The sequence below is a fragment of the Phyllobates terribilis genome, unplaced genomic scaffold (assembly GCF_046119375.1).
Source record: "Phyllobates terribilis strain yellow unplaced genomic scaffold, ASM4611937v1 Scaffold_40__1_contigs__length_11209783, whole genome shotgun sequence".
Lineage (NCBI taxonomy): Eukaryota > Metazoa > Chordata > Amphibia > Anura > Dendrobatidae > Phyllobates > Phyllobates terribilis.
Genome location: NW_027362800.1, coordinates 4,679,099 through 4,704,368, shown reverse-complemented (window position 1 = coordinate 4,704,368; position 25,270 = coordinate 4,679,099). Strand labels below are relative to the sequence as shown.

The 25,270-nt window shown below is 45.5% G+C and overlaps 18 non-coding genes and 1 pseudogene across 18 annotated transcripts; all 19 read left to right on the top strand.

The window, feature by feature from the left end:
• The first annotated feature begins 773 nt into the window (after nucleotides 1-773).
• Nucleotides 774-964, top strand: LOC141187556 (U2 spliceosomal RNA). Its single transcript, XR_012261731.1, has one exon. It is a non-coding gene; the product is annotated as a U2 spliceosomal RNA (small nuclear RNA).
• A 1,121-nt stretch (nucleotides 965-2,085) lies between these two features.
• On the top strand, nucleotides 2,086-2,276 carry LOC141187555 (U2 spliceosomal RNA). Its single transcript, XR_012261730.1, has one exon. It is a non-coding gene; the product is annotated as a U2 spliceosomal RNA (small nuclear RNA).
• A 1,121-nt stretch (nucleotides 2,277-3,397) lies between these two features.
• LOC141187554 (U2 spliceosomal RNA) lies at nucleotides 3,398-3,588 on the top strand. The gene has a single exon (XR_012261729.1). It is a non-coding gene; the product is annotated as a U2 spliceosomal RNA (small nuclear RNA).
• Nucleotides 3,589-4,708: 1,120 nt separating this feature from the next.
• On the top strand, nucleotides 4,709-4,899 carry LOC141187553 (U2 spliceosomal RNA). The gene has a single exon (XR_012261728.1). It is a non-coding gene; the product is annotated as a U2 spliceosomal RNA (small nuclear RNA).
• A 1,121-nt stretch (nucleotides 4,900-6,020) lies between these two features.
• On the top strand, nucleotides 6,021-6,211 carry LOC141187552 (U2 spliceosomal RNA). Its single transcript, XR_012261727.1, has one exon. It is a non-coding gene; the product is annotated as a U2 spliceosomal RNA (small nuclear RNA).
• A 1,123-nt stretch (nucleotides 6,212-7,334) lies between these two features.
• Nucleotides 7,335-7,525, top strand: LOC141187551 (U2 spliceosomal RNA). The gene has a single exon (XR_012261726.1). It is a non-coding gene; the product is annotated as a U2 spliceosomal RNA (small nuclear RNA).
• Nucleotides 7,526-8,644: 1,119 nt separating this feature from the next.
• Nucleotides 8,645-8,835, top strand: LOC141187549 (U2 spliceosomal RNA). The gene has a single exon (XR_012261725.1). It is a non-coding gene; the product is annotated as a U2 spliceosomal RNA (small nuclear RNA).
• A 1,121-nt stretch (nucleotides 8,836-9,956) lies between these two features.
• Nucleotides 9,957-10,147, top strand: LOC141187548 (U2 spliceosomal RNA). Its single transcript, XR_012261724.1, has one exon. It is a non-coding gene; the product is annotated as a U2 spliceosomal RNA (small nuclear RNA).
• Nucleotides 10,148-11,267: 1,120 nt separating this feature from the next.
• On the top strand, nucleotides 11,268-11,458 carry LOC141187546 (U2 spliceosomal RNA). Its single transcript, XR_012261722.1, has one exon. It is a non-coding gene; the product is annotated as a U2 spliceosomal RNA (small nuclear RNA).
• A 1,121-nt stretch (nucleotides 11,459-12,579) lies between these two features.
• LOC141184818 (U2 spliceosomal RNA) lies at nucleotides 12,580-12,770 on the top strand. Its single transcript, XR_012259537.1, has one exon. It is a non-coding gene; the product is annotated as a U2 spliceosomal RNA (small nuclear RNA).
• A 1,121-nt stretch (nucleotides 12,771-13,891) lies between these two features.
• On the top strand, nucleotides 13,892-14,082 carry LOC141187545 (U2 spliceosomal RNA). The gene has a single exon (XR_012261721.1). It is a non-coding gene; the product is annotated as a U2 spliceosomal RNA (small nuclear RNA).
• Nucleotides 14,083-15,203: 1,121 nt separating this feature from the next.
• LOC141185427 (U2 spliceosomal RNA) lies at nucleotides 15,204-15,394 on the top strand. Its single transcript, XR_012260091.1, has one exon. It is a non-coding gene; the product is annotated as a U2 spliceosomal RNA (small nuclear RNA).
• Nucleotides 15,395-16,514: 1,120 nt separating this feature from the next.
• Nucleotides 16,515-16,705, top strand: LOC141187544 (U2 spliceosomal RNA). Its single transcript, XR_012261720.1, has one exon. It is a non-coding gene; the product is annotated as a U2 spliceosomal RNA (small nuclear RNA).
• A 1,119-nt stretch (nucleotides 16,706-17,824) lies between these two features.
• Nucleotides 17,825-18,015, top strand: LOC141187543 (U2 spliceosomal RNA). The gene has a single exon (XR_012261719.1). It is a non-coding gene; the product is annotated as a U2 spliceosomal RNA (small nuclear RNA).
• A 1,120-nt stretch (nucleotides 18,016-19,135) lies between these two features.
• On the top strand, nucleotides 19,136-19,326 carry LOC141187542 (U2 spliceosomal RNA). Its single transcript, XR_012261718.1, has one exon. It is a non-coding gene; the product is annotated as a U2 spliceosomal RNA (small nuclear RNA).
• Nucleotides 19,327-20,445: 1,119 nt separating this feature from the next.
• LOC141187541 (U2 spliceosomal RNA) lies at nucleotides 20,446-20,636 on the top strand. The gene has a single exon (XR_012261717.1). It is a non-coding gene; the product is annotated as a U2 spliceosomal RNA (small nuclear RNA).
• A 1,121-nt stretch (nucleotides 20,637-21,757) lies between these two features.
• LOC141187540 (U2 spliceosomal RNA) lies at nucleotides 21,758-21,948 on the top strand. The gene has a single exon (XR_012261716.1). It is a non-coding gene; the product is annotated as a U2 spliceosomal RNA (small nuclear RNA).
• Nucleotides 21,949-23,068: 1,120 nt separating this feature from the next.
• LOC141187389 (U2 spliceosomal RNA) lies at nucleotides 23,069-23,259 on the top strand. Its single transcript, XR_012261579.1, has one exon. It is a non-coding gene; the product is annotated as a U2 spliceosomal RNA (small nuclear RNA).
• A 1,124-nt stretch (nucleotides 23,260-24,383) lies between these two features.
• Nucleotides 24,384-24,475, top strand: LOC141186176 (U2 spliceosomal RNA; annotated as a pseudogene).
• The last annotated feature ends 795 nt before the right edge of the window (nucleotides 24,476-25,270 follow it).

Genomic DNA, 25,270 nt, shown 5'->3' with positions numbered 1-25,270 from the left:
TATTGTTGCACACACACCATCTATTTAGCAAATGCCCTTGTTATCAACAGCAGCCTTTTAAACTCACCTGAGCTAACAGGTATGTGAGCTGGTTACTCTGCTGCGCTTAAAATTTCTTTTTTGGTTTGCTACAATGCCTTTTCTGAAACGTTGTCTCCCTCTGCTGGAACACTGACTTCTTTCATTTAATGCCTGCAGACTATAAAAGAGAAACCAACCCAAAAAGTTTGGTTGATTAGTCTGTGGCATTCTTTTAAACTGTTGCTTATGGCGGTCTCTGTGAGCTTCTCAGTGACATTCAGCCATCCAGGTATCCCGCCTGCAGTAGACGGAATGTGGCAATGGAACGCTGGCTGCGCGTGTCATAATAGGCTCTGAGCCTTAATATACCTGCGCACAGCAGCAGCCACCTTCAGTCTGCTGCTGGACAGCCAGCAGCAGCAGCAGCAGGAGAGGTAATTAATCAGCAACCCTCCTGCTAAGGGTAGACAGCTGCTCGTTCCACCCCCCCTCGCCTTAATTGGTTCTCCTCCCTTCCAACGGTGTTGAGGCGGGTGGGAACAGCCGGGGGTTGAGGGTACTGTGCTAAAAGAGGTGGAGTTATGCAGATCTAAAACGCGTGGATTGCAGCAGCAGCAAGCCGAAAAGTGCAGGCATGTGAGGGATCTAGAGGTTGACAGCATGTCTTCTTAACGGGAGTCCAGGTGGCCATCTCCACAAATGGACTTTTCAGAATCCTTGGGTGGCACCGTAGTCGGAAACCAATTCTGGTTATCGCTTCTCGGCCTTTTGGCTAAGATCAAGTGTAGTATCTGTTCTTATCAGTTTAATATCTGATACGTCCCCTATCTGGGGACCATATATTAAATGGATTTTTAGAACAGGGAGATGGAAAAAGAGCTTGCTCTGTCCACTCCACGCATTGACCTGGTATTGCAGTATCTCCAGGACCGGTGCACCCCTTCTTTAATGCAGTTTCTAAAATCAGAAAGAATTGAATTCAATGCTTTTTGTTCATTTTGCTTGTTTGTCGGATTTTGGGATGGACTCTTTGGCTTTGCTTTTCTTCTCCTCATTGGATTTTTCATGTTAAAAGTTGCAGAAGCCAGATGACAAGCTCATTTTGGTTCAACTTCAGCAACTGTGCATTGCATTGCCATGTAATGTAATGTAATGCAATGCTATCTATCTAGCTCTCCCTCTATACTTCCTTTTGGATAAACAGACATATTAGGCAAGCATTTTGGAGCTTTCACCTAAATAACTACAGGTGGTGAGATAAGCTGCACAATATAATTGACCTTTCAGCATATTGTTGCACACACACCATCTATTTAGCAAATGCCCTTGTTATCAACAGCAGCCTTTTAAACTCACCTGAGCTAACAGGTATGTGAGCTGGTTACTCTGCTGCGCTTAAAATTTCTTTTTTGGTTTGCTACAATGCCTTTTCTGAAACGTTGTCTCCCTCTGCTGGAACACTGACTTCTTTCATTTAATGCCTGCAGACTATAAAAGAGAAACCAACCCAAAAAGTTTGGTTGATTAGTCTGTGGCATTCTTTTAAACTGTTGCTTATGGCGGTCTCTGTGAGCTTCTCAGTGACATTCAGCCATCCAGGTATCCCGCCTGCAGTAGACGGAATGTGGCAATGGAACGCTGGCTGCGCATGTCATAATAGGCTCTGAGCCTTTATATACCTGCGCACAGCAGCAGCCACCTTCAGTCTGCTGCTGGACAGCCAGCAGCAGCAGCAGCAGGAGAGGTAATTAATCAGCAACCCTCCTGCTAAGGGTAGACAGCTGCTCGTTCCACCCCCCCCCCCGCCTTAATTGGTTCTCCTCCCTTCCAATGGTGTTGAGGCGGGTGGGAACAGCCGGGGGTTGAGGGTACTGTGCTAAAAGAGGTGGAGTTATGCAGATCTAAAACGCGTGGATTGCAGCAGCAGCAAGCCGAAAAGTGCAGGCATGTGAGGGATCTAGAGGTTGACAGCATGTCTTCTTAACGGGAGTCCAGGTGGCCATCTCCACAAATGGACTTTTCAGAATCCTTGGGTGGCACCGTAGTCGGAAACCAATTCTGGTTATCGCTTCTCGGCCTTTTGGCTAAGATCAAGTGTAGTATCTGTTCTTATCAGTTTAATATCTGATACGTCCCCTATCTGGGGACCATATATTAAATGGATTTTTAGAACAGGGAGATGGAAAAAGAGCTTGCTCTGTCCACTCCACGCATTGACCTGGTATTGCAGTATCTCCAGGACCGGTGCACCCCTTCTTTAATGCAGTTTCTAAAATCAGAAAGAATTGAATTCAATGCTTTTTGTTCATTTTGCTTGTTTGTCGGATTTTGGGATGGACTCTTTGGCTTTGCTTTTCTTCTCCTCATTGGATTTTTCATGTTAAAAGTTGCAGAAGCCAGATGACAAGCTCATTTTGGTTCAACTTCAGCAACTGTGCATTGCATTGCCATGTAATGTAATGTAATGCAATGCTATCTATCTAGCTCTCCCTCTATACTTCCTTTTGGATAAACAGACATATTAGGCAAGCATTTTGGAGCTTTCACCTAAATAACTACAGGTGGTGAGATAAGCTGCACAATATAATTGACCTTTCAGTATATTGTTGCACACACACCATCTATTTAGCAAATGCCCTTGTTATCAACAGCAGCCTTTTAAACTCACCTGAGCTAACAGGTATGTGAGCTGGTTACTCTGCTGCGCTTAAAATTTCTTTTTTGGTTTGCTACAATGCCTTTTCGGAAACGTTGTCTCCCTCTGCTGGAACACTGACTTCTTTCATTTTATGCCTGCAGACTATAAAAGAGAAACCAACCCAAAAAGTTTGGTTGATTAGTCTGTGGCATTCTTTTAAACTGTTGCTTATGGCGGTCTCTGTGAGCTTCTCAGTGACATTCAGCCATCCAGGTATCCCGCCTGCAGTAGACGGAATGTGGCAATGGAACGCTGGCTGCGCGTGTCATAATAGGCTCTGAGCCTTTATATACCTGCGCACAGCAGCAGCCACCTTCAGTCTGCTGCTGGACAGCCAGCAGCAGCAGCAGCAGGAGAGGTAATTGATCAGCAACCCTCCTGCTAAGGGTAGACAGCTGCTCGTTCCACCCCCCCCCCCGCCTTAATTGGTTCTCCTCCCTTCCAACGGTGTTGAGGCGGGTGGGAACAGCCGGGGGTTGAGGGTACTGTGCTAAAAGAGGTGGAGTTATGCAGATCTAAAACGCGTGGATTGCAGCAGCAGCAAGCCGAAAAGTGCAGGCATGTGAGGGATCTAGAGGTTGACAGCATGTCTTCTTAACGGGAGTCCAGGTGGCCATCTCCACAAATGGACTTTTCAGAATCCTTGGGTGGCACCGTAGTCGGAAACCAATTCTGGTTATCGCTTCTCGGCCTTTTGGCTAAGATCAAGTGTAGTATCTGTTCTTATCAGTTTAATATCTGATACGTCCCCTATCTGGGGACCATATATTAAATGGATTTTTAGAACAGGGAGATGGAAAAAGAGCTTGCTCTGTCCACTCCACGCATTGACCTGGTATTGCAGTATCTCCAGGACCGGTGCACCCCTTCTTTAATGCAGTTTCTAAAATCAGAAAGAATTGAATTCAATGCTTTTTGTTCATTTTGCTTGTTTGTCGGATTTTGGGATGGACTCTTTGGCTTTGCTTTTCTTCTCCTCATTGGATTTTTCATGTTAAAAGTTGCAGAAGCCAGATGACAAGCTCATTTTGGTTCAACTTCAGCAACTGTGCATTGCATTGCCATGTAATGTAATGTAATGCAATGCTATCTATCTAGCTCTCCCTCTATACTTCCTTTTGGATAAACAGACATATTAGGCAAGCATTTTGGAGCTTTCACCTAAATAACTACAGGTGGTGAGATAAGCTGCACAATATAATTGACCTTTCAGTATATTGTTGCACACACACCATCTATTTAGCAAATGCCCTTGTTATCAACAGCAGCCTTTTAAACTCACCTGAGCTAACAGGTATGTGAGCTGGTTACTCTGCTGCGCTTAAAATTTCTTTTTTGGTTTGCTACAATGCCTTTTCTGAAACGTTGTCTCCCTCTGCTGGAACACTGACTTCTTTCATTTAATGCCTGCAGACTATAAAAGAGAAACCAACCCAAAAAGTTTGGTTGATTAGTCTGTGGCATTCTTTTAAACTGTTGCTTATGGCGGTCTCTGTGAGCTTCTCAGTGACATTCAGCCATCCAGGTATCCCGCCTGCAGTAGACGGAATGTGGCAATGGAACGCTGGCTGCGCATGTCATAATAGGCTCTGAGCCTTTATATACCTGCGCACAGCAGCAGCCACCTTCAGTCTGCTGCTGGACAGCCAGCAGCAGCAGCAGCAGGAGAGGTAATTAATCAGCAACCCTCCTGCTAAGGGTAGACAGCTGCTCGTTCCACCCCCCCCCCGCCTTAATTGGTTCTCCTCCCTTCCAATGGTGTTGAGGCGGGTGGGAACAGCCGGGGGTTGAGGGTACTGTGCTAAAAGAGGTGGAGTTATGCAGATCTAAAACGCGTGGATTGCAGCAGCAGCAAGCCGAAAAGTGCAGGCATGTGAGGGATCTAGAGGTTGACAGCATGTCTTCTTAACGGGAGTCCAGGTGGCCATCTCCACAAATGGACTTTTCAGAATCCTTGGGTGGCACCGTAGTCGGAAACCAATTCTGGTTATCGCTTCTCGGCCTTTTGGCTAAGATCAAGTGTAGTATCTGTTCTTATCAGTTTAATATCTGATACGTCCCCTATCTGGGGACCATATATTAAATGGATTTTTAGAACAGGGAGATGGAAAAAGAGCTTGCTCTGTCCACTCCACGCATTGACCTGGTATTGCAGTATCTCCAGGACCGGTGCACCCCTTCTTTAATGCAGTTTCTAAAATCAGAAAGAATTGAATTCAATGCTTTTTGTTCATTTTGCTTGTTTGTCGGATTTTGGGATGGACTCTTTGGCTTTGCTTTTCTTCTCCTCATTGGATTTTTCATGTTAAAAGTTGCAGAAGCCAGATGACAAGCTCATTTTGGTTCAACTTCAGCAACTGTGCATTGCATTGCCATGTAATGTAATGTAATGCAATGCTATCTATCTAGCTCTCCCTCTATACTTCCTTTTGGATAAACAGACATATTAGGCAAGCATTTTGGAGCTTTCACCTAAATAACTACAGGTGGTGAGATAAGCTGCACAATATAATTGACCTTTCAGTATATTGTTGCACACACACCATCTATTTACCAAATGCCCTTGTTATCAACAGCAGCCTTTTAAACTCACCTGAGCTAACAGGTATGTGAGCTGGTTACTCTGCTGCGCTTAAAATTTCTTTTTTGGTTTGCTACAATGCCTTTTCGGAAACGTTGTCTCCCTCTGCTGGAACACTGACTTCTTTCATTTAATGCCTGCAGACTATAAAAGAGAAACCAACCCAAAAAGTTTGGTTGATTAGTCTGTGGCATTCTTTTAAACTGTTGCTTATGGCGGTCTCTGTGAGCTTCTCAGTGACATTCAGCCATCCAGGTATCCCGCCTGCAGTAGACGGAATGTGGCAATGGAACGCTGGCTGCGCGTGTCATAATAGGCTCTGAGCCTTTATATACCTGCGCACAGCAGCAGCCACCTTCAGTCTGCTGCTGGACAGCCAGCAGCAGCAGCAGCAGGAGAGGTAATTAATCAGCAACCCTCCTGCTAAGGGTAGACAGCTGCTCGTTCCACCCCCCCCCCCGCCTTAATTGGTTCTCCTCCCTTCCAACGGTGTTGAGGCGGGTGGGAACAGCCGGGGGTTGAGGGTACTGTGCTAAAAGAGGTGGAGTTATGCAGATCTAAAACGCGTGGATTGCAGCAGCAGCAAGCCGAAAAGTGCAGGCATGTGAGGGATCTAGAGGTTGACAGCATGTCTTCTTAACGGGAGTCCAGGTGGCCATCTCCACAAATGGACTTTTCAGAATCCTTGGGTGGCACCGTAGTCGGAAACCAATTCTGGTTATCGCTTCTCGGCCTTTTGGCTAAGATCAAGTGTAGTATCTGTTCTTATCAGTTTAATATCTGATACGTCCCCTATCTGGGGACCATATATTAAATGGATTTTTAGAACAGGGAGATGGAAAAAGAGCTTGCTCTGTCCACTCCACGCATTGACCTGGTATTGCAGTATCTCCAGGACCGGTGCACCCCTTCTTTAATGCAGTTTCTAAAATCAGAAAGAATTGAATTCAATGCTTTTTGTTCATTTTGCTTGTTTGTCGGATTTTGGGATGGACTCTTTGGCTTTGCTTTTCTTCTCCTCATTGGATTTTTCATGTTAAAAGTTGCAGAAGCCAGATGACAAGCTCATTTTGGTTCAACTTCAGCAACTGTGCATTGCATTGCCATGTAATGTAATGTAATGCAATGCTATCTATCTAGCTCTCCCTCTATACTTCCTTTTGGATAAACAGACATATTAGGCAAGCATTTTGGAGCTTTCACCTAAATAACTACAGGTGGTGAGATAAGCTGCACAATATAATTGACCTTTCAGTATATTGTTGCACACACACCATCTATTTAGCAAATGCCCTTGTTATCAACAGCAGCCTTTTAAACTCACCTGAGCTAACAGGTATGTGAGCTGGTTACTCTGCTGCGCTTAAAATTTCTTTTTTGGTTTGCTACAATGCCTTTTCGGAAACGTTGTCTCCCTCTGCTGGAACACTGACTTCTTTCATTTAATGCCTGCAGACTATAAAAGAGAAACCAACCCAAAAAGTTTGGTTGATTAGTCTGTGGCATTCTTTTAAACTGTTGCTTATGGCGGTCTCTGTGAGCTTCTCAGTGACATTCAGCCATCCAGGTATCCCGCCTGCAGTAGACGGAATGTGGCAATGGAACGCTGGCTGCGCGTGTCATAATAGGCTCTGAGCCTTTATATACCTGCGCACAGCAGCAGCCACCTTCAGTCTGCTGCTGGACAGCCAGCAGCAGCAGCAGCAGGAGAGGTAATTAATCAGCAACCCTCCTGCTAAGGGTAGACAGCTGCTCGTTCCACCCCCCCCCCCCCGCCTTAATTGGTTCTCCTCCCTTCCAACGGTGTTGAGGCGGGTGGGAACAGCCGGGGGTTGAGGGTACTGTGCTAAAAGAGGTGGAGTTATGCAGATCTAAAACGCGTGGATTACAGCAGCAGCAAGCCGAAAAGTGCAGGCATGTGAGGGATCTAGAGGTTGACAGCATGTCTTCTTAACGGGAGTCCAGGTGGCCATCTCCACAAATGGACTTTTCAGAATCCTTGGGTGGCACCGTAGTCGGAAACCAATTCTGGTTATCGCTTCTCGGCCTTTTGGCTAAGATCAAGTGTAGTATCTGTTCTTATCAGTTTAATATCTGATACGTCCCCTATCTGGGGACCATATATTAAATGGATTTTTAGAACAGGGAGATGGAAAAAGAGCTTGCTCTGTCCACTCCACGCATTGACCTGGTATTGCAGTATCTCCAGGACCGGTGCACCCCTTCTTTAATGCAGTTTCTAAAATCAGAAAGAATTGAATTCAATGCTTTTTGTTCATTTTGCTTGTTTGTCGGATTTTGGGATGGACTCTTTGGCTTTGCTTTTCTTCTCCTCATTGGATTTTTCATGTTAAAAGTTGCAGAAGCCAGATGACAAGCTCATTTTGGTTCAACTTCAGCAACTGTGCATTGCATTGCCATGTAATGTAATGTAATGCAATGCTATCTATCTAGCTCTCCCTCTATACTTCCTTTTGGATAAACAGACATATTAGGCAAGCATTTTGGAGCTTTCACCTAAATAACTACAGGTGGTGAGATAAGCTGCACAATATAATTGACCTTTCAGTATATTGTTGCACACACACCATCTATTTAGCAAATGCCCTTGTTATCAACAGCAGCCTTTTAAACTCACCTGAGCTAACAGGTATGTGAGCTGGTTACTCTGCTGCGCTTAAAATTTCTTTTTTGGTTTGCTACAATGCCTTTTCTGAAACGTTGTCTCCCTCTGCTGGAACACTGACTTCTTTCATTTAATGCCTGCAGACTATAAAAGAGAAACCAACCCAAAAAGTTTGGTTGATTAGTCTGTGGCATTCTTTTAAACTGTTGCTTATGGCGGTCTCTGTGAGCTTCTCAGTGACATTCAGCCATCCAGGTATCCCGCCTGCAGTAGACGGAATGTGGCAATGGAACGCTGGCTGCGCGTGTCATAATAGGCTCTGAGCCTTTATATACCTGCGCACAGCAGCAGCCACCTTCAGTCTGCTGCTGGACAGCCAGCAGCAGCAGCAGCAGGAGAGGTAATTAATCAGCAACCCTCCTGCTAAGGTAGACAGCTGCTCGTTCCACCCCCCCCCCGCCTTAATTGGTTCTCCTCCCTTCCAACGGTGTTGAGGCGGATGGGAACAGCCGGGGGTTGAGAGTACTGTGCTAAAAGAGGTGGAGTTATGCAGATCTAAAACGCGTGGATTGCAGCAGCAGCAAGCCGAAAAGTGCAGGCATGTGAGGGATCTAGAGGTTGACAGCATGTCTTCTTAACGGGAGTCCAGGTGGCCATCTCCACAAATGGACTTTTCAGAATCCTTGGGTGGCACCGTAGTCGGAAACCAATTCTGGTTATCGCTTCTCGGCCTTTTGGCTAAGATCAAGTGTAGTATCTGTTCTTATCAGTTTAATATCTGATACGTCCCCTATCTGGGGACCATATATTAAATGGATTTTTAGAACAGGGAGATGGAAAAAGAGCTTGCTCTGTCCACTCCACGCATTGACCTGGTATTGCAGTATCTCCAGGACCGGTGCACCCCTTCTTTAATGCAGTTTCTAAAATCAGAAAGAATTGAATTCAATGCTTTTTGTTCATTTTGCTTGTTTGTCGGATTTTGGGATGGACTCTTTGGCTTTGCTTTTCTTCTCCTCATTGGATTTTTCATGTTAAAAGTTGCAGAAGCCAGATGACAAGCTCATTTTGGTTCAACTTCAGCAACTGTGCATTGCATTGCCATGTAATGTAATGTAATGCAATGCTATCTATCTAGCTCTCCCTCTATACTTCCTTTTGGATAAACAGACATATTAGGCAAGCATTTTGGAGCTTTCACCTAAATAACTACAGGTGGTGAGATAAGCTGCACAATATAATTGACCTTTCAGTATATTGTTGCACACACACCATCTATTTAGCAAATGCCCTTGTTATCAACAGCAGCCTTTTAAACTCACCTGAGCTAACAGGTATGTGAGCTGGTTACTCTGCTGCGCTTAAAATTTCTTTTTTGGTTTGCTACAATGCCTTTTCTGAAACGTTGTCTCCCTCTGCTGGAACACTGACTTCTTTCATTTAATGCCTGCAGACTATAAAAGAGAAACCAACCCAAAAAGTTTGGTTGATTAGTCTGTGGCATTCTTTTAAACTGTTGCTTATGGCGGTCTCTGTGAGCTTCTCAGTGACATTCAGCCATCCAGGTATCCCGCCTGCAGTAGACGGAATGTGGCAATGGAACGCTGGCTGCGCGTGTCATAATAGGCTCTGAGCCTTTATATACCTGCGCACAGCAGCAGCCACCTTCAGTCTGCTGCTGGACAGCCAGCAGCAGCAGCAGCAGGAGAGGTAATTAATCAGCAACCCTCCTGCTAAGGGTAGACAGCTGCTCGTTCCACCCCCCCCCCCGCCTTAATTGGTTCTCCTCCCTTCCAACGGTGTTGAGGCGGGTGGGAACAGCCGGGGGTTGAGGGTACTGTGCTAAAAGAGGTGGAGTTATGCAGATCTAAAACGCGTGGATTGCAGCAGCAGCAAGCCGAAAAGTGCAGGCATGTGAGGGATCTAGAGGTTGACAGCATGTCTTCTTAACGGGAGTCCAGGTGGCCATCTCCACAAATGGACTTTTCAGAATCCTTGGGTGGCACCGTAGTCGGAAACCAATTCTGGTTATCGCTTCTCGGCCTTTTGGCTAAGATCAAGTGTAGTATCTGTTCTTATCAGTTTAATATCTGATACGTCCCCTATCTGGGGACCATATATTAAATGGATTTTTAGAACAGGGAGATGGAAAAAGAGCTTGCTCTGTCCACTCCACGCATTGACCTGGTATTGCAGTATCTCCAGGACCGGTGCACCCCTTCTTTAATGCAGTTTCTAAAATCAGAAAGAATTGAATTCAATGCTTTTTGTTCATTTTGCTTGTTTGTCGGATTTTGGGATGGACTCTTTGGCTTTGCTTTTCTTCTCCTCATTGGATTTTTCATGTTAAAAGTTGCAGAAGCCAGATGACAAGCTCATTTTGGTTCAACTTCAGCAACTGTGCATTGCATTGCCATGTAATGTAATGTAATGCAATGCTATCTATCTAGCTCTCCCTCTATACTTCCTTTTGGATAAACAGACATATTAGGCAAGCATTTTGGAGCTTTCACCTAAATAACTACAGGTGGTGAGATAAGCTGCACAATATAATTGACCTTTCAGTATATTGTTGCACACACACCATCTATTTAGCAAATGCCCTTGTTATCAACAGCAGCCTTTTAAACTCACCTGAGCTAACAGGTATGTGAGCTGGTTACTCTGCTGCGCTTAAAATTTCTTTTTTGGTTTGCTACAATGCCTTTTCTGAAACGTTGTCTCCCTCTGCTGGAACACTGACTTCTTTCATTTAATGCCTGCAGACTATAAAAGAGAAACCAACCCAAAAAGTTTGGTTGATTAGTCTGTGGCATTCTTTTAAACTGTTGCTTATGGCGGTCTCTGTGAGCTTCTCAGTGACATTCAGCCATCCAGGTATCCCGCCTGCAGTAGACGGAATGTGGCAATGGAACGCTGGCTGCGCGTGTCATAATAGGCTCTGAGCCTTTATATACCTGCGCACAGCAGCAGCCACCTTCAGTCTGCTGCTGGACAGCCAGCAGCAGCAGCAGCAGGAGAGGTAATTAATCAGCAACCCTCCTGCTAAGGGTAGACAGCTGCTCGTTCCACCCCCCCCCTGCCTTAATTGGTTCTCCTCCCTTCCAACGGTGTTGAGGCGGATGGGAACAGCCGGGGGTTGAGAGTACTGTGCTAAAAGAGGTGGAGTTATGCAGATCTAAAACGCGTGGATTGCAGCAGCAGCAAGCCGAAAAGTGCAGGCATGTGAGGGATCTAGAGGTTGACAGCATGTCTTCTTAACGGGAGTCCAGGTGGCCATCTCCACAAATGGACTTTTCAGAATCCTTGGGTGGCACCGTAGTCGGAAACCAATTCTGGTTATCGCTTCTCGGCCTTTTGGCTAAGATCAAGTGTAGTATCTGTTCTTATCAGTTTAATATCTGATACGTCCCCTATCTGGGGACCATATATTAAATGGATTTTTAGAACAGGGAGATGGAAAAAGAGCTTGCTCTGTCCACTCCACGCATTGACCTGGTATTGCAGTATCTCCAGGACCGGTGCACCCCTTCTTTAATGCAGTTTCTAAAATCAGAAAGAATTGAATTCAATGCTTTTTGTTCATTTTGCTTGTTTGTCGGATTTTGGGATGGACTCTTTGGCTTTGCTTTTCTTCTCCTCATTGGATTTTTCATGTTAAAAGTTGCAGAAGCCAGATGACAAGCTCATTTTGGTTCAACTTCAGCAACTGTGCATTGCATTGCCATGTAATGTAATGTAATGCAATGCTATCTATCTAGCTCTCCCTCTATACTTCCTTTTGGATAAACAGACATATTAGGCAAGCATTTTGGAGCTTTCACCTAAATAACTACAGGTGGTGAGATAAGCTGCACAATATAATTGACCTTTCAGTATATTGTTGCACACACACCATCTATTTAGCAAATGCCCTTGTTACCAACAGCAGCCTTTTAAACTCACCTGAGCTAACAGGTATGTGAGCTGGTTACTCTGCTGCGCTTAAAATTTCTTTTTTGGTTTGCTACAATGCCTTTTCTGAAACGTTGTCTCCCTCTGCTGGAACACTGACTTCTTTCATTTAATGCCTGCAGACTATAAAAGAGAAACCAACCCAAAAAGTTTGGTTGATTAGTCTGTGGCATTCTTTTAAACTGTTGCTTATGGCGGTCTCTGTGAGCTTCTCAGTGACATTCAGCCATCCAGGTATCCCGCCTGCAGTAGACGGAATGTGGCAATGGAACGCTGGCTGCGCGTGTCATAATAGGCTCTGAGCCTTTATATACCTGCGCAAAGCAGCAGCCACCTTCAGTCTGCTGCTGGACAGCCAGCAGCAGCAGCAGCAGGAGAGGTAATTAATCAGCAACCCTCCTGCTAAGGGTAGACAGCTGCTCGTTCCACCCCCCCCCCCGCCTTAATTGGTTCTCCTCCCTTCGAACGGTGTTGAGGCGGGTGGGAACAGCCGGGGGTTGAGGGTACTGTGCTAAAAGAGGTGGAGTTATGCAGATCTAAAACGCGTGGATTGCAGCAGCAGCAAGCCGAAAAGTGCAGGCATGTGAGGGATCTAGAGGTTGACAGCATGTCTTCGTAACGGGAGTCCAGGTGGCCATCTCCACAAATGGACTTTTCAGAATCCTTGGGTGGCACCGTAGTCGGAAACCAATTCTGGTTATCGCTTCTCGGCCTTTTGGCTAAGAACAAGTGTAGTATCTGTTCTTATCAGTTTAATATCTGATACGTCCCCTATCTGGGGACCATATATTAAATGGATTTTTAGAACAGGGAGATGGAAAAAGAGCTTGCTCTGTCCACTCCACGCATTGACCTGGTATTGCAGTATCTCCAGGACCGGTGCACCCCTTCTTTAATGCAGTTTCTAAAATCAGAAAGAATTGAATTCAATGCTTTTTGTTCATTTTGCTTGTTTGTCGGATTTTGGGATGGACTCTTTGGCTTTGCTTTTCTTCTCCTCATTGGATTTTTCATGTTAAAAGTTGCAGAAGCCAGATGACAAGCTCATTTTGGTTCAACTTCAGCAACTGTGCATTGCATTGCCATGTAATGTAATGTAATGCAATGCTATCTATCTAGCTCTCCCTCTATACTTCCTTTTGGATAAACAGACATATTAGGCAAGCATTTTGGAGCTTTCACCTAAATAACTACAGGTGGTGAGATAAGCTGCACAATATAATTGACCTTTCAGTATATTGTTGCACACACACCATCTATTTAGCAAATGCCCTTGTTATCAACAGCAGCCTTTTAAACTCACCTGAGCTAACAGGTATGTGAGCTGGTTACTCTGCTGCGCTTAAAATTTCTTTTTTGGTTTGCTACAATGCCTTTTCTGAAACGTTGTCTCCCTCTGCTGGAACACTGACTTCTTTCATTTAATGCCTGCAGACTATAAAAGAGAAACCAACCCAAAAAGTTTGGTTGATTAGTCTGTGGCATTCTTTTAAACTGTTGCTTATGGCGGTCTCTGTGAGCTTCTCAGTGACATTCAGCCATCCAGGTATCCCGCCTGCAGTAGACGGAATGTGGCAATGGAACGCTGGCTGCGCGTGTCATAATAGGCTCTGAGCCTTTATATACCTGCGCAAAGCAGCAGCCACCTTCAGTCTGCTGCTGGACAGCCAGCAGCAGCAGCAGCAGGAGAGGTAATTAATCAGCAACCCTCCTGCTAAGGGTAGACAGCTGCTCGTTCCACCCCCCCCCCCGCCTTAATTGGTTCTCCTCCCTTCGAACGGTGTTGAGGCGGGTGGGAACAGCCGGGGGTTGAGGGTACTGTGCTAAAAGAGGTGGAGTTATGCAGATCTAAAACGCGTGGATTGCAGCAGCAGCAAGCCGAAAAGTGCAGGCATGTGAGGGATCTAGAGGTTGACAGCATGTCTTCGTAACGGGAGTCCAGGTGGCCATCTCCACAAATGGACTTTTCAGAATCCTTGGGTGGCACCGTAGTCGGAAACCAATTCTGGTTATCGCTTCTCGGCCTTTTGGCTAAGATCAAGTGTAGTATCTGTTCTTATCAGTTTAATATCTGATACGTCCCCTATCTGGGGACCATATATTAAATGGATTTTTAGAACAGGGAGATGGAAAAAGAGCTTGCTCTGTCCACTCCACGCATTGACCTGGTATTGCAGTATCTCCAGGACCGGTGCACCCCTTCTTTAATGCAGTTTCTAAAATCAGAAAGAATTGAATTCAATGCTTTTTGTTCATTTTGCTTGTTTGTCGGATTTTGGGATGGACTCTTTGGCTTTGCTTTTCTTCTCCTCATTGGATTTTTCATGTTAAAAGTTGCAGAAGCCAGATGACAAGCTCATTTTGGTTCAACTTCAGCAACTGTGCATTGCATTGCCATGTAATGTAATGTAATGCAATGCTATCTATCTAGCTCTCCCTCTATACTTCCTTTTGGATAAACAGACATATTAGGCAAGCATTTTGGAGCTTTCACCTAAATAACTACAGGTGGTGAGATAAGCTGCACAATATAATTGACCTTTCAGTATATTGTTGCACACACACCATCTATTTAGCAAATGCCCTTGTTATCAACAGCAGCCTTTTAAACTCACCTGAGCTAACAGGTATGTGAGCTGGTTACTCTGCTGCGCTTAAAATTTCTTTTTTGGTTTGCTACAATGCCTTTTCTGAAACGTTGTCTCCCTCTGCTGGAACACTGACTTCTTTCATTTAATGCCTGCAGACTATAAAAGAGAAACCAACCCAAAAAGTTTGGTTGATTAGTCTGTGGCATTCTTTTAAACTGTTGCTTATGGCGGTCTCTGTGAGCTTCTCAGTGACATTCAGCCATCCAGGTATCCCGCCTGCAGTAGACGGAATGTGGCAATGGAACGCTGGCTGCGCGTGTCATAATAGGCTCTGAGCCTTTATATACCTGCGCACAGCAGCAGCCACCTTCAGTCTGCTGCTGGACAGCCAGCAGCAGCAGCAGCAGGAGAGGTAATTAATCAGCAACCCTCCTGCTAAGGGTAGACAGCTGCTCGTTCCACCCCCCCCCCCGCCTTAATTGGTTCTCCTCCCTTCCAACGGTGTTGAGGCGGGTGGGAACAGCCGGGGGTTGAGGGTACTGTGCTAAAAGAGGTGGAGTTATGCAGATCTAAAACGCGTGGATTGCAGCAGCAGCAAGCCGAAAAGTGCAGGCATGTGAGGGATCTAGAGGTTGACAGCATGTCTTCTTAACGGGAGTCCAGGTGGCCATCTCCACAAATGGACTTTTCAGAATCCTTGGGTGGCACCGTAGTCGGAAACCAATTCTGGTTATCGCTTCTCGGCCTTTTGGCTAATATCAAGTGTAGTATCTGTTCTTATCAGTTTAATATCTGATACGTCCCCTATCTGGGGACCATATATTAAATGGATTTTTAGAACAGGGAGATGGAAAAAGAGCTTGCTCTGTCCACTCCACGCATTGACCTGGTATTGCAGTATCTCCAGGACCGGTGCACCCCTTCTTTAATGCAGTTTCTAAAATCAGAAAGAATTGAATTCAATGCTTTTTGTTCATTTTGCTTGTTTGTCGGATTTTGGGATGGACTCTTTGGCTTTGCTTTTCTTCTCCTCATTGGATTTTTCATGTTAAAAGTTGCAGAAGCCAGATGACAAGCTCATTTTGGTTCAACTTCAGCAACTGTGCATTGCATTGCCATGTAATGTAATGTAATGCAATGCTATCTATCTAGCTCTCCCTCTATACTTCCTTTTGGATAAGCAGACATATTAGGCAAGCATTTTGGAGCTTTCACCTAAATAACTACAGGTGGTGAGATAAGCTGCACAATATAATTGACCTTTCAGTATATTGTTGCACACACACCATCTATTTAGCAAATGCCCTTGTTATCAACAGCAGCCTTTTAAACTCACCTGAGCTAACAGGTATGTGAGCTGGTTACTCTGCTGCGCTTAAAATTTCTTTTTTGGTTTGCTACAATGCCTTTTCTGAAACGTTGTCTCCCTCTGCTGGAACACTGACTTCTTTCATTTAATGCCTGCAGACTATAAAAGAGAAACCAACCCAAAAAGTTTGGTTGATTAGTCTGTGGCATTCTTTTAAACTGTTGCTTATGGCGGTCTCTGTGAGCTTCTCAGTGACATTCAGCCATCCAGGTATCCCGCCTGCAGTAGACGGAATGTGGCAATGGAACGCTGGCTGCGCGTGTCATAATAGGCTCTGAGCCTTTATATACCTGCGCACAGCAGCAGCCACCTTCAGTCTGCTGCTGGACAGCCAGCAGCAGCAGCAGCAGGAGAGGTAATTAATCAGCAACCCTCCTGCTAAGGGTAGACAGCTGCTCGTTCCACCCCCCCCCCGCATTAATTGGTTCTCCTCCCTTCCAGCGGTGTTGAGGCGGGTGGGAACAGCCGGGGGTTGAGGGTACTGTGCTAAAAGAGGTGGAGTTATGCAGATCTAAAACGCGTGGATTGCAGCAGCAGCAAGCCGAAAAGTGCAGGCATGTGAGGGATCTAGAGGTTGACAGCATGTCTTCTTAACGGGAGTCCAGGTGGCCATCTCCACAAATGGACTTTTCAGAATCCTTGGGTGGCACCGTAGTCGGAAACCAATTCTGGTTATCGCTTCTCGGCCTTTTGGCTAAGATCAAGTGTAGTATCTGTTCTTATCAGTTTAATATCTGATACGTCCCCTATCTGGGGACCATATATTAAATGGATTTTTAGAACAGGGAGATGGAAAAAGAGCTTGCTCTGTCCACTCCACGCATTGACCTGGTATTGCAGTATCTCCAGGACCGGTGCACCCCTTCTTTAATGCAGTTTCTAAAATCAGAAAGAATTGAATTCAATGCTTTTTGTTCATTTTGCTTGTTTGTCGGATTTTGGGATGGACTCTTTGGCTTTGCTTTTCTTCTCCTCATTGGATTTTTCATGTTAAAAGTTGCAGAAGCCAGATGACAAGCTCATTTTGGTTCAACTTCAGCAACTGTGCATTGCATTGCCATGTAATGTAATGTAATGCAATGCTATCTATCTAGCTCTCCCTCTATACTTCCTTTTGGATAAACAGACATATTAGGCAAGCATTTTGGAGCTTTCACCTAAATAACTACAGGTGGTGAGAGAAGCTGCACAATATAATTGACCTTTCAGTATATTGTTGCACACACACCATCTATTTAGCAAATGCCCTTGTTATCAACAGCAGCCTTTTAAACTCACCTGAGCTAACAGGTATGTGAGCTGGTTACTCTGCTGCGCTTAAAATTTCTTTTTTGGTTTGCTACAATGCCTTTTCTGAAACGTTGTCTCCCTCTGCTGGAACACTGACTTCTTTCATTTAATGCCTGCAGACTATAAAAGAGAAACCAACCCAAAAAGTTTGGTTGATTAGTCTGTGGCATTCTTTTAAACTGTTGCTTATGGCGGTCTCTGTGAGCTTCTCAGTGACATTCAGCCATCCAGGTATCCCGCCTGCAGTAGACGGAATGTGGCAATGGAACGTTGGCTGCGCGTGTCATAATAGGCTCTGAGCCTTTATATACCTGCGCACAGCAGCAGCCACCTTCAGTCTGCTGCTGGACAGCCAGCAGCAGCAGCAGCAGGAGAGGTAATTAATCAGCAACCCTCCTGCTAAGGGTAGACAGCTGCTCGTTCCACCCCCCCCCGCATTAATTGGTTCTCCTCCCTTCCAACGGTGTTGAGGCGGGTGGGAACAGCCGGGGGTTGAGGGTACTGTGCTAAAAGAGGTGGAGTTATGCAGATCTAAAACGCGTGGATTGCAGCAGCAGCAAGCCGAAAAGTGCAGGCATGTGAGGGATCTAAAGGTTGACAGCATGTCTTCTTAACGGGAGTCCAGGTGGCCATCTCCACAAATGGACTTTTCAGAATCCTTGGGTGGCACCGTAGTCGGAAACCAATTCTGGTTATCGCTTCTCGGCCTTTTGGCTAAGATCAAGTGTAGTATCTGTTCTTATCAGTTTAATATCTGATACGTCCCCTATCTGGGGACCATATATTAAATGGATTTTTAGAACAGGGAGATGGAAAAAGAGCTTGCTCTGTCCACTCCACGCATTGACCTGGTATTGCAGTATCTCCAGGACCGGTGCACCCCTTCTTTAATGCAGTTTCTAAAATCAGAAAGAATTGAATTCAATGCTTTTTGTTCATTTTGCTTGTTTGTCGGATTTTGGGATGGACTCTTTGGCTTTGCTTTTCTTCTCCTCATTGGATTTTTCATGTTAAAAGTTGCAGAAGCCAGATTACAAGCTCATTTTGGTTCAACTTCAGCAACTGTGCATTGCATTGCCATGTAATGTAATGTAATGCAATGCTATCTATCTAGCTCTCCCTCTATACTTCCTTTTGGATAAACAGACATATTAGGCAAGCATTTTGGAGCTTTCACCTAAATAACTACAGGTGGTGAGAGAAGCTGCACAATATAATTGACCTTTCAGTATATTGTTGCACACACACCATCTATTTAGCAAATGCCCTTGTTATCAACAGCAGCCTTTTAAACTCACCTGAGCTAACAGGTATGTGAGCTGGTTACTCTGCTGCGCTTAAAATTTCTTTTTTGGTTTGCTACAATGCCTTTTCTGAAACGTTGTCTCCCTCTGCTGGAACACTGACTTCTTTCATTTAATGCCTGCAGACTATAAAAGAGAAACCAACCCAAAAAGTTTGGTTGATTAGTCTGTGGCATTCTTTTAAACTGTTGCTTATGGCGGTCTCTGTGAGCTTCTCAGTGACATTCAGCCATCCAGGTATCCCGCCTGCAGTAGACGGAATGTGGCAATGGAACGCTGGCTGCGCGTGTCATAATAGGCTCTGAGCCTTTATATACCTGCGCACAGCAGCAGCCACCTTCAGTCTGCTGCTGGACAGCCAGCAGCAGCAGCAGCAGGAGAGGTAATTAATCAGCAACCCTCCTGCTAAGGGTAGACAGCTGCTCGTTCCACCCCCCCCCCGCCTTAATTCGTTCTCCTCCCTTCCAACGGTGTTGAGGCGGGTGGGAACAGCCGGGGGTTGAAGGTACTGTGCTAAAAGAGGTGGAGTTATGCAGATCTAAAACGCGTGGATTGCAGCAGCAGCAAGCCGAAAAGTGCAGGCATGTGAGGGATCTAGAGGTTGACAGCATGTCTTCTTAACGGGAGTCCAGGTGGCCATCTCCACAAATGGACTTTTCAGAATCCTTGGGTGGCACCGTAGTCGGAAACCAATTCTGGTTATCGCTTCTCGGCCTTTTGGCTAAGATCAAGTGTAGTATCTGTTCTTATCAGTTTAATATCTGATACGTCCCCTATCTGGGGACCATATATTAAATGGATTTTTAGAACAGGGAGATGGAAAAAGAGCTTGCTCTGTCCACTCCACGCATTGACCTGGTATTGCAGTATCTCCAGGACCGGTGCACCCCTTCTTTAATGCAGTTTCTAAAATCAGAAAGAATTGAATTCAATGCTTTTTGTTCATTTTGCTTGTTTGTCGGATTTTGGGATGGACTCTTTGGCTTTGCTTTTCTTCTCCTCATTGGATTTTTCATTTTAAAAGTTGCAGAAGCCAGATGACAAGCTCATTTTGGTTCAACTTCAGCAACTGTGCATTGCATTGCCATGTAATGTAATGTAATGCAATGCTATCTATCTAGCTCTCCCTCTATACTTCCTTTTGGATAAACAGACATATTAGGCAAGCATTTTGGAGCTTTCACCTAAATAACTACAGGTGGTGAGATAAGCTGCACAATATAATTGACCTTTCAGTATATTGTTGCACACACACCATCTATTTAGCAAATGCCCTTGTTATCAACAGCAGCCTTTTAAACTCACCTGAGCTAACAGGTATGTGAGCTGGTTACTCTGCTGCGCTTAAAATTTCTTTTTTGGTTTGCTACAATGCCTTTTCTGAAACGTTGTCTCCCTCTGCTGGAACACTGACTTCTTTCATTTAATGCCTGCAGACTATAAAAGAGAAACCAACCCAAAAAGTTTGGTTGATTAGTCTGTGGCATTCTTTTAAACTGTTGCTTATGGCGGTCTCTGTGAGCTTCTCAGTGACATTCAGCCATCCAGGTATCCCGCCTGCAGTAGACGGAATGTGGCAATGGAACGCTGGCTGCGCGTGTCATAATAGGCTCTGAGCCTTTATATACCTGCACACAGCAGCAGCCACCTTCAGTCTGCTGCTGGACAGCCAGGAGCAGCAGCAGCAGGAGAGGTAATTAATCAGCAACCCTCCTGCTAAGGGTAGACAGCTGCTCGTTCCACCCCCCCCCGCATTAATTGGTTCTCCTCCCTTCCAACGGTGTTGAGGCGGGTGGGAACAGCCGGGGGTTGAGGGTACTGTGCTAAAAGAGGTGGAGTTATGCAGATCTAAAACGCGTGGATTGCAGCAGCAGCAAGCCGAAAAGTGCAGGCATGTGAGGGATCTAAAGGTTGACAGCATGTCTTCTTAACGGGAGTCCAGGTGGCCATCTCCACAAATGGACTTTTCAGAATCCTTGGGTGGCACCGTAGTCGGAAACCAATTCTGGTTATCGCTTCTCGGCCTTTTGGCTAAGATCAAGTGTAGTATCTGTTCTTATCAGTTTAATATCTGATACGTCCCCTATCTGGGGACCATATATTAAATGGATTTTTAGAACAGGGAGATGGAAAAAGAGCTTGCTCTGTCCACTCCACGCATTGACCTGGTATTGCAGTATCTCCAGGACCGGTGCACCCCTTCTTTAATGCAGTTTCTAAAATCAGAAAGAATTGAATTCAATGCTTTTTGTTCATTTTGCTTGTTTGTCGGATTTTGGGATGGACTCTTTGGCTTTGCTTTTCTTCTCCTCATTGGATTTTTCATGTTAAAAGTTGCAGAAGCCAGATGACAAGCTCATTTTGGTTCAACTTCAGCAACTGTGCATTGCATTGCCATGTAATGTAATGTAATGCAATGCTATCTATCTAGCTCTCCCTCTATACTTCCTTTTGGATAAACAGACATATTAGGCAAGCATTTTGGAGCTTTCACCTAAATAACTACAGGTGGTGAGAGAAGCTGCACAATATAATTGACCTTTCAGTATATTGTTGCACACACACCATCTATTTAGCAAATGCCCTTGTTATCAACAGCAGCCTTTTAAACTCACCTGAGCTAACAGGTATGTGAGCTGGTTACTCTGCTGCGCTTAAAATTTCTTTTTTGGTTTGCTACAATGCCTTTTCTGAAACGTTGTCTCCCTCTGCTGGAACACTGACTTCTTTCATTTAATGCCTGCAGACTATAAAAGAGAAACCAACCCAAAAAGTTTGGTTGATTAGTCTGTGGCATTCTTTTAAACTGTTGCTTATGGCGGTCTCTGTGAGCTTCTCAGTGACATTCAGCCATCCAGGTATCCCGCCTGCAGTAGACGGAATGTGGCAATGGAACGCTGGCTGCGCGTGTCATAATAGGCTCTGAGCCTTTATATACCTGCGCACAGCAGCAGCCACCTTCAGTCTGCTGCTGGACAGCCAGCAGCAGCAGCAGCAGGAGAGGTAATTAATCAGCAACCCTCCTGCTAAGGGTAGACAGCTGCTCGTTCCACCCCCCCCCCCGCCTTAATTCGTTCTCCTCCCTTCCAACGGTGTTGAGGCGGGTGGGAACAGCCGGGGGTTGAGGGTACTGTGCTAAAAGAGGTGGAGTTATGCAGATCTAAAACGCGTGGATTGCAGCAGCAGCAAGCCGAAAAGTGCAGGCATGTGAGGGATCTAGAGGTTGACAGCATGTCTTCTTAACGGGAGTCCAGGTGGCCATCTCCACAAATGGACTTTTCAGAATCCTTGGGTGGCACCGTAGTCGGAAACCAATTCTGGTTATCGCTTCTCGGCCTTTTGGCTAAGATCAAGTGTAGTATCTGTTCTTATCAGTTTAATATCTGATACGTCCCCTATCTGGGGACCATATATTAAATGGATTTTTAGAACAGGGAGATGGAAAAAGAGCTTGCTCTGTCCACTCCACGCATTGACCTGGTATTGCAGTATCTCCAGGACCGGTGCACCCCTTCTTTAATGCAGTTTCTAAAATCAGAAAGAATTGAATTCAATGCTTTTTGTTCATTTTGCTTGTTTGTCGGATTTTGGGATGGACTCTTTGGCTTTGCTTTTCTTCTCCTCATTGGATTTTTCATGTTAAAAGTTGCAGAAGCCAGATGACAAGCTCATTTTGGTTCAACTTCAGCAACTGTGCATTGCATTGCCATGTAATGTAATGTAATGCAATGCTATCTATCTAGCTCTCCCTCTATACTTCCTTTTGGATAAACAGACATATTAGGCAAGCATTTTGGAGCTTTCACCTAAATAACTACAGGTGGTGAGATAAGCTGCACAATATAATTGACCTTTCAGTATATTGTTGCACACACACCATCTATTTAGCAAATGCCCTTGTTATCAACAGCAGCCTTTTAAACTCACCTGAGCTAACAGGTATGTGAGCTGGTTACTCTGCTGCGCTTAAAATTTCTTTTTTGGTTTGCTACAATGCCTTTTCTGAAACGTTGTCTCCCTCTGCTGGAACACTGACTTCTTTCATTTAATGCCTGCAGACTATAAAAGAGAAACCAACCCAAAAAGTTTGGTTGATTAGTCTGTGGCATTCTTTTAAACTGTTGCTTATGGCGGTCTCTGTGAGCTTCTCAGTGACATTCAGCCATCCAGGTATCCCGCCTGCAGTAGACGGAATGTGGCAATGGAACGCTGGCTGCGCGTGTCATAATAGGCTCTGAGCCTTTATATACCTGCGCACAGCAGCAGCCACCTTCAGTCTGATGCTGGACAGCCAGCAGCAGCAGCAGCAGGAGAGGTAATTAATCAGCAACCCTCCTGCTAAGGGTAGACAGCTGCTCGTTCCACCCCCCCACCGCCTTAATTGGTTCTCCTCCCTTCCAACGGTGTTGAGGTGGGTGGGAACAGCCGGGGGTTGAGGGTACTGTGCTAAAAGAGGTGGAGTTATGCAGATCTAAAACGCGTGGATTGCAGCAGCAGCAAGCCGAAAAGTGCAGGCATGTGAGGGATCTAGATGTTGACAGCATGTCTTCTTAACGGGAGTCCAGGTGGCCATCTCCACAAATGGACTTTTCAGAATCCTTGGGTGGCACCGTAGTCGGAAACCAATTCTGGTTATTGCTTCTCGGCCTTTTGGCTAAGATCAAGTGTAGTATCTGTTCTTATCAGTTTAATATCTGATACGTCCCCTATCTGGGGACCATATATTAAATGGATTTTTAGAACAGGGAGATGGAAAAAGAGCTTGCTCTTTCCACTCCACGCATTGACCTGGTATTGCAGTATCTCCAGGACCGGTGCACCCCTTCTTTAATGCAGTTTCTAAAATCAGAAAGAATTGAATTCAATGCTTTTTGTTCATTTTGCTTGTTTGTCGGATTTTGGGATGGACTCTTTGGCTTTGCTTTTCTTCTCCTCATTGGATTTTTCATGTTAAAAGTTGCAGAAGCCAGATGACAAGCTCATTTTGGTTCAACTTCAGCAACTGTGCATTGCATTGCCATGTAATGTAATGTAATGCAATGCTATCTATCTAGCTCTCCCTCTATACTTCCTTTTGGATAAACAGACATATTAGGCAAGCATTTTGGAGCTTTCACCTAAATAACTACAGGTGGTGAGATAAGCTGCACAATATAATTGACCTTTCAGTATATTGTTGCACACACACCATCTATTTAGCAAATGCCCTTGTTATCAACAGCAGCCTTTTAAACTCACCTGAGCTAACAGGTATGTGAGCTGGTTACTCTGCTGCGCTTAAAATTTCTTTTTTGGTTTGCTACAATGCCTTTTCTGAAACGTTGTCTCCCTCTGCTGGAACACTGACTTCTTTCATTTAATGCCTGCAGACTATAAAAGAGAAACCAACCCAAAAAGTTTGGTTGATTAGTCTGTGGCATTCTTTTAAACTGTTGCTTATGGCGGTCTCTGTGAGCTTCTCAGTGACATTCAGCCATCCAGGTATCCCGCCTGCAGTAGACGGAATGTGGCAATGGAACGCTGGCTGCGCATGTCATAATAGGCTCTGAGCCTTTATATACCTGCGCACAGCAGCAGCCACCTTCAGTCTGCTGCTGGACAGCCAGCAGCAGCAGCAGCAGGAGAGGTAATTAATCAGCAACCCTCCTGCTAAGGGTAGACAGCTGCTCGTTCCACCCCCCCCCCCCCCGCCTTAATTGGTTCTCCTCCCTTCCAACGGTGTCGAGGCGGGTGGGAACAGCCGGGGGTTGAGGGTACTGTGCTAAAAGAGGTGGAGTTATGCAGATCTAAAACGCGTGGATTGCAGCAGCAGCAAGCCGAAAAGTGCAGGCATGTGAGGGATCTAGAGATTGACAGCATGTCTTCTTAACGGGAGTCCAGGTGGCCATCTCCACAAATGGACTTTTCAGAATCCTTGGGTGGCACCGTAGTCGGAAACCAATTCTGGTTATCGCTTCTCGGCCTTTTGGCTAAGATCAAGTGTAGTATCTTTCGAAAAGGCGGTTTTGGATGTTGGCCGCCCTAGTAGATTGATACATTATGCACACTGGGGTTTAAGGCGCTTGTTAGTACGCCAGGTGGCTAATATAGTCATCTGGTGGAAAGCATGGCCCCCCAGGATCGACGCCATTGGGCCGGGGAAGATCGAAAGCCCGAAGTGTGAAGTGCCCCAGGAGTGGTGACCCTGGGGTGCCTTAACTCACTGGGATTGGGAACCCCACTTGAGTTTATGGCACATTTGCACAAGCACTTCAAATTTTCTTTCTTCGCACACACCCTTATTCCGGGCCTTCTGGCCTTAGGATGGGGAATTTTTCAATTCCCGGTCGAAGGTCCGGGCAGTATTATACTGTGAAACCTTCACTATTTATTTAATTTCTTTGTCACTGTGTGTCCACTTATTCACGTGTGTCACGTCCTACTAGGATTTTGTCGGGATGCGGTTCCCTTACGGGTTCCTCTCTTGGCAGGTCTAGGGGGGGAGTGTGTGGCCATCAGGTTCCGCTCCCCCCTGAACCCCCCTGGCTCTCCTCCTTCGGGAGGAGAGCGTTGTTGGCTCCCCTCTTCCGGGAGGGGAGCACAGTCTTTGGCTCCCAGTGCCTTGCTCGGGTGAGAACTCGGGCAGGTGCTGGGGGTAAGATTGGGTCGCCTCTGGCTTCGGCTGGAGGTGGCTTTTTGTCCCTGTTCCTCGCTGAGGCCTTTTGGCTCGGAGGGACGGGGAATGGTTTGGGGGACCCTTCTCCTTTTGGAGAGGGTTTCAAGAAGACCAGCATCCTAGTGCACTTTTTTTGTGGCACTTGTCACTTTTTTAAGTGCACTCGGGTTTTGTACATGAA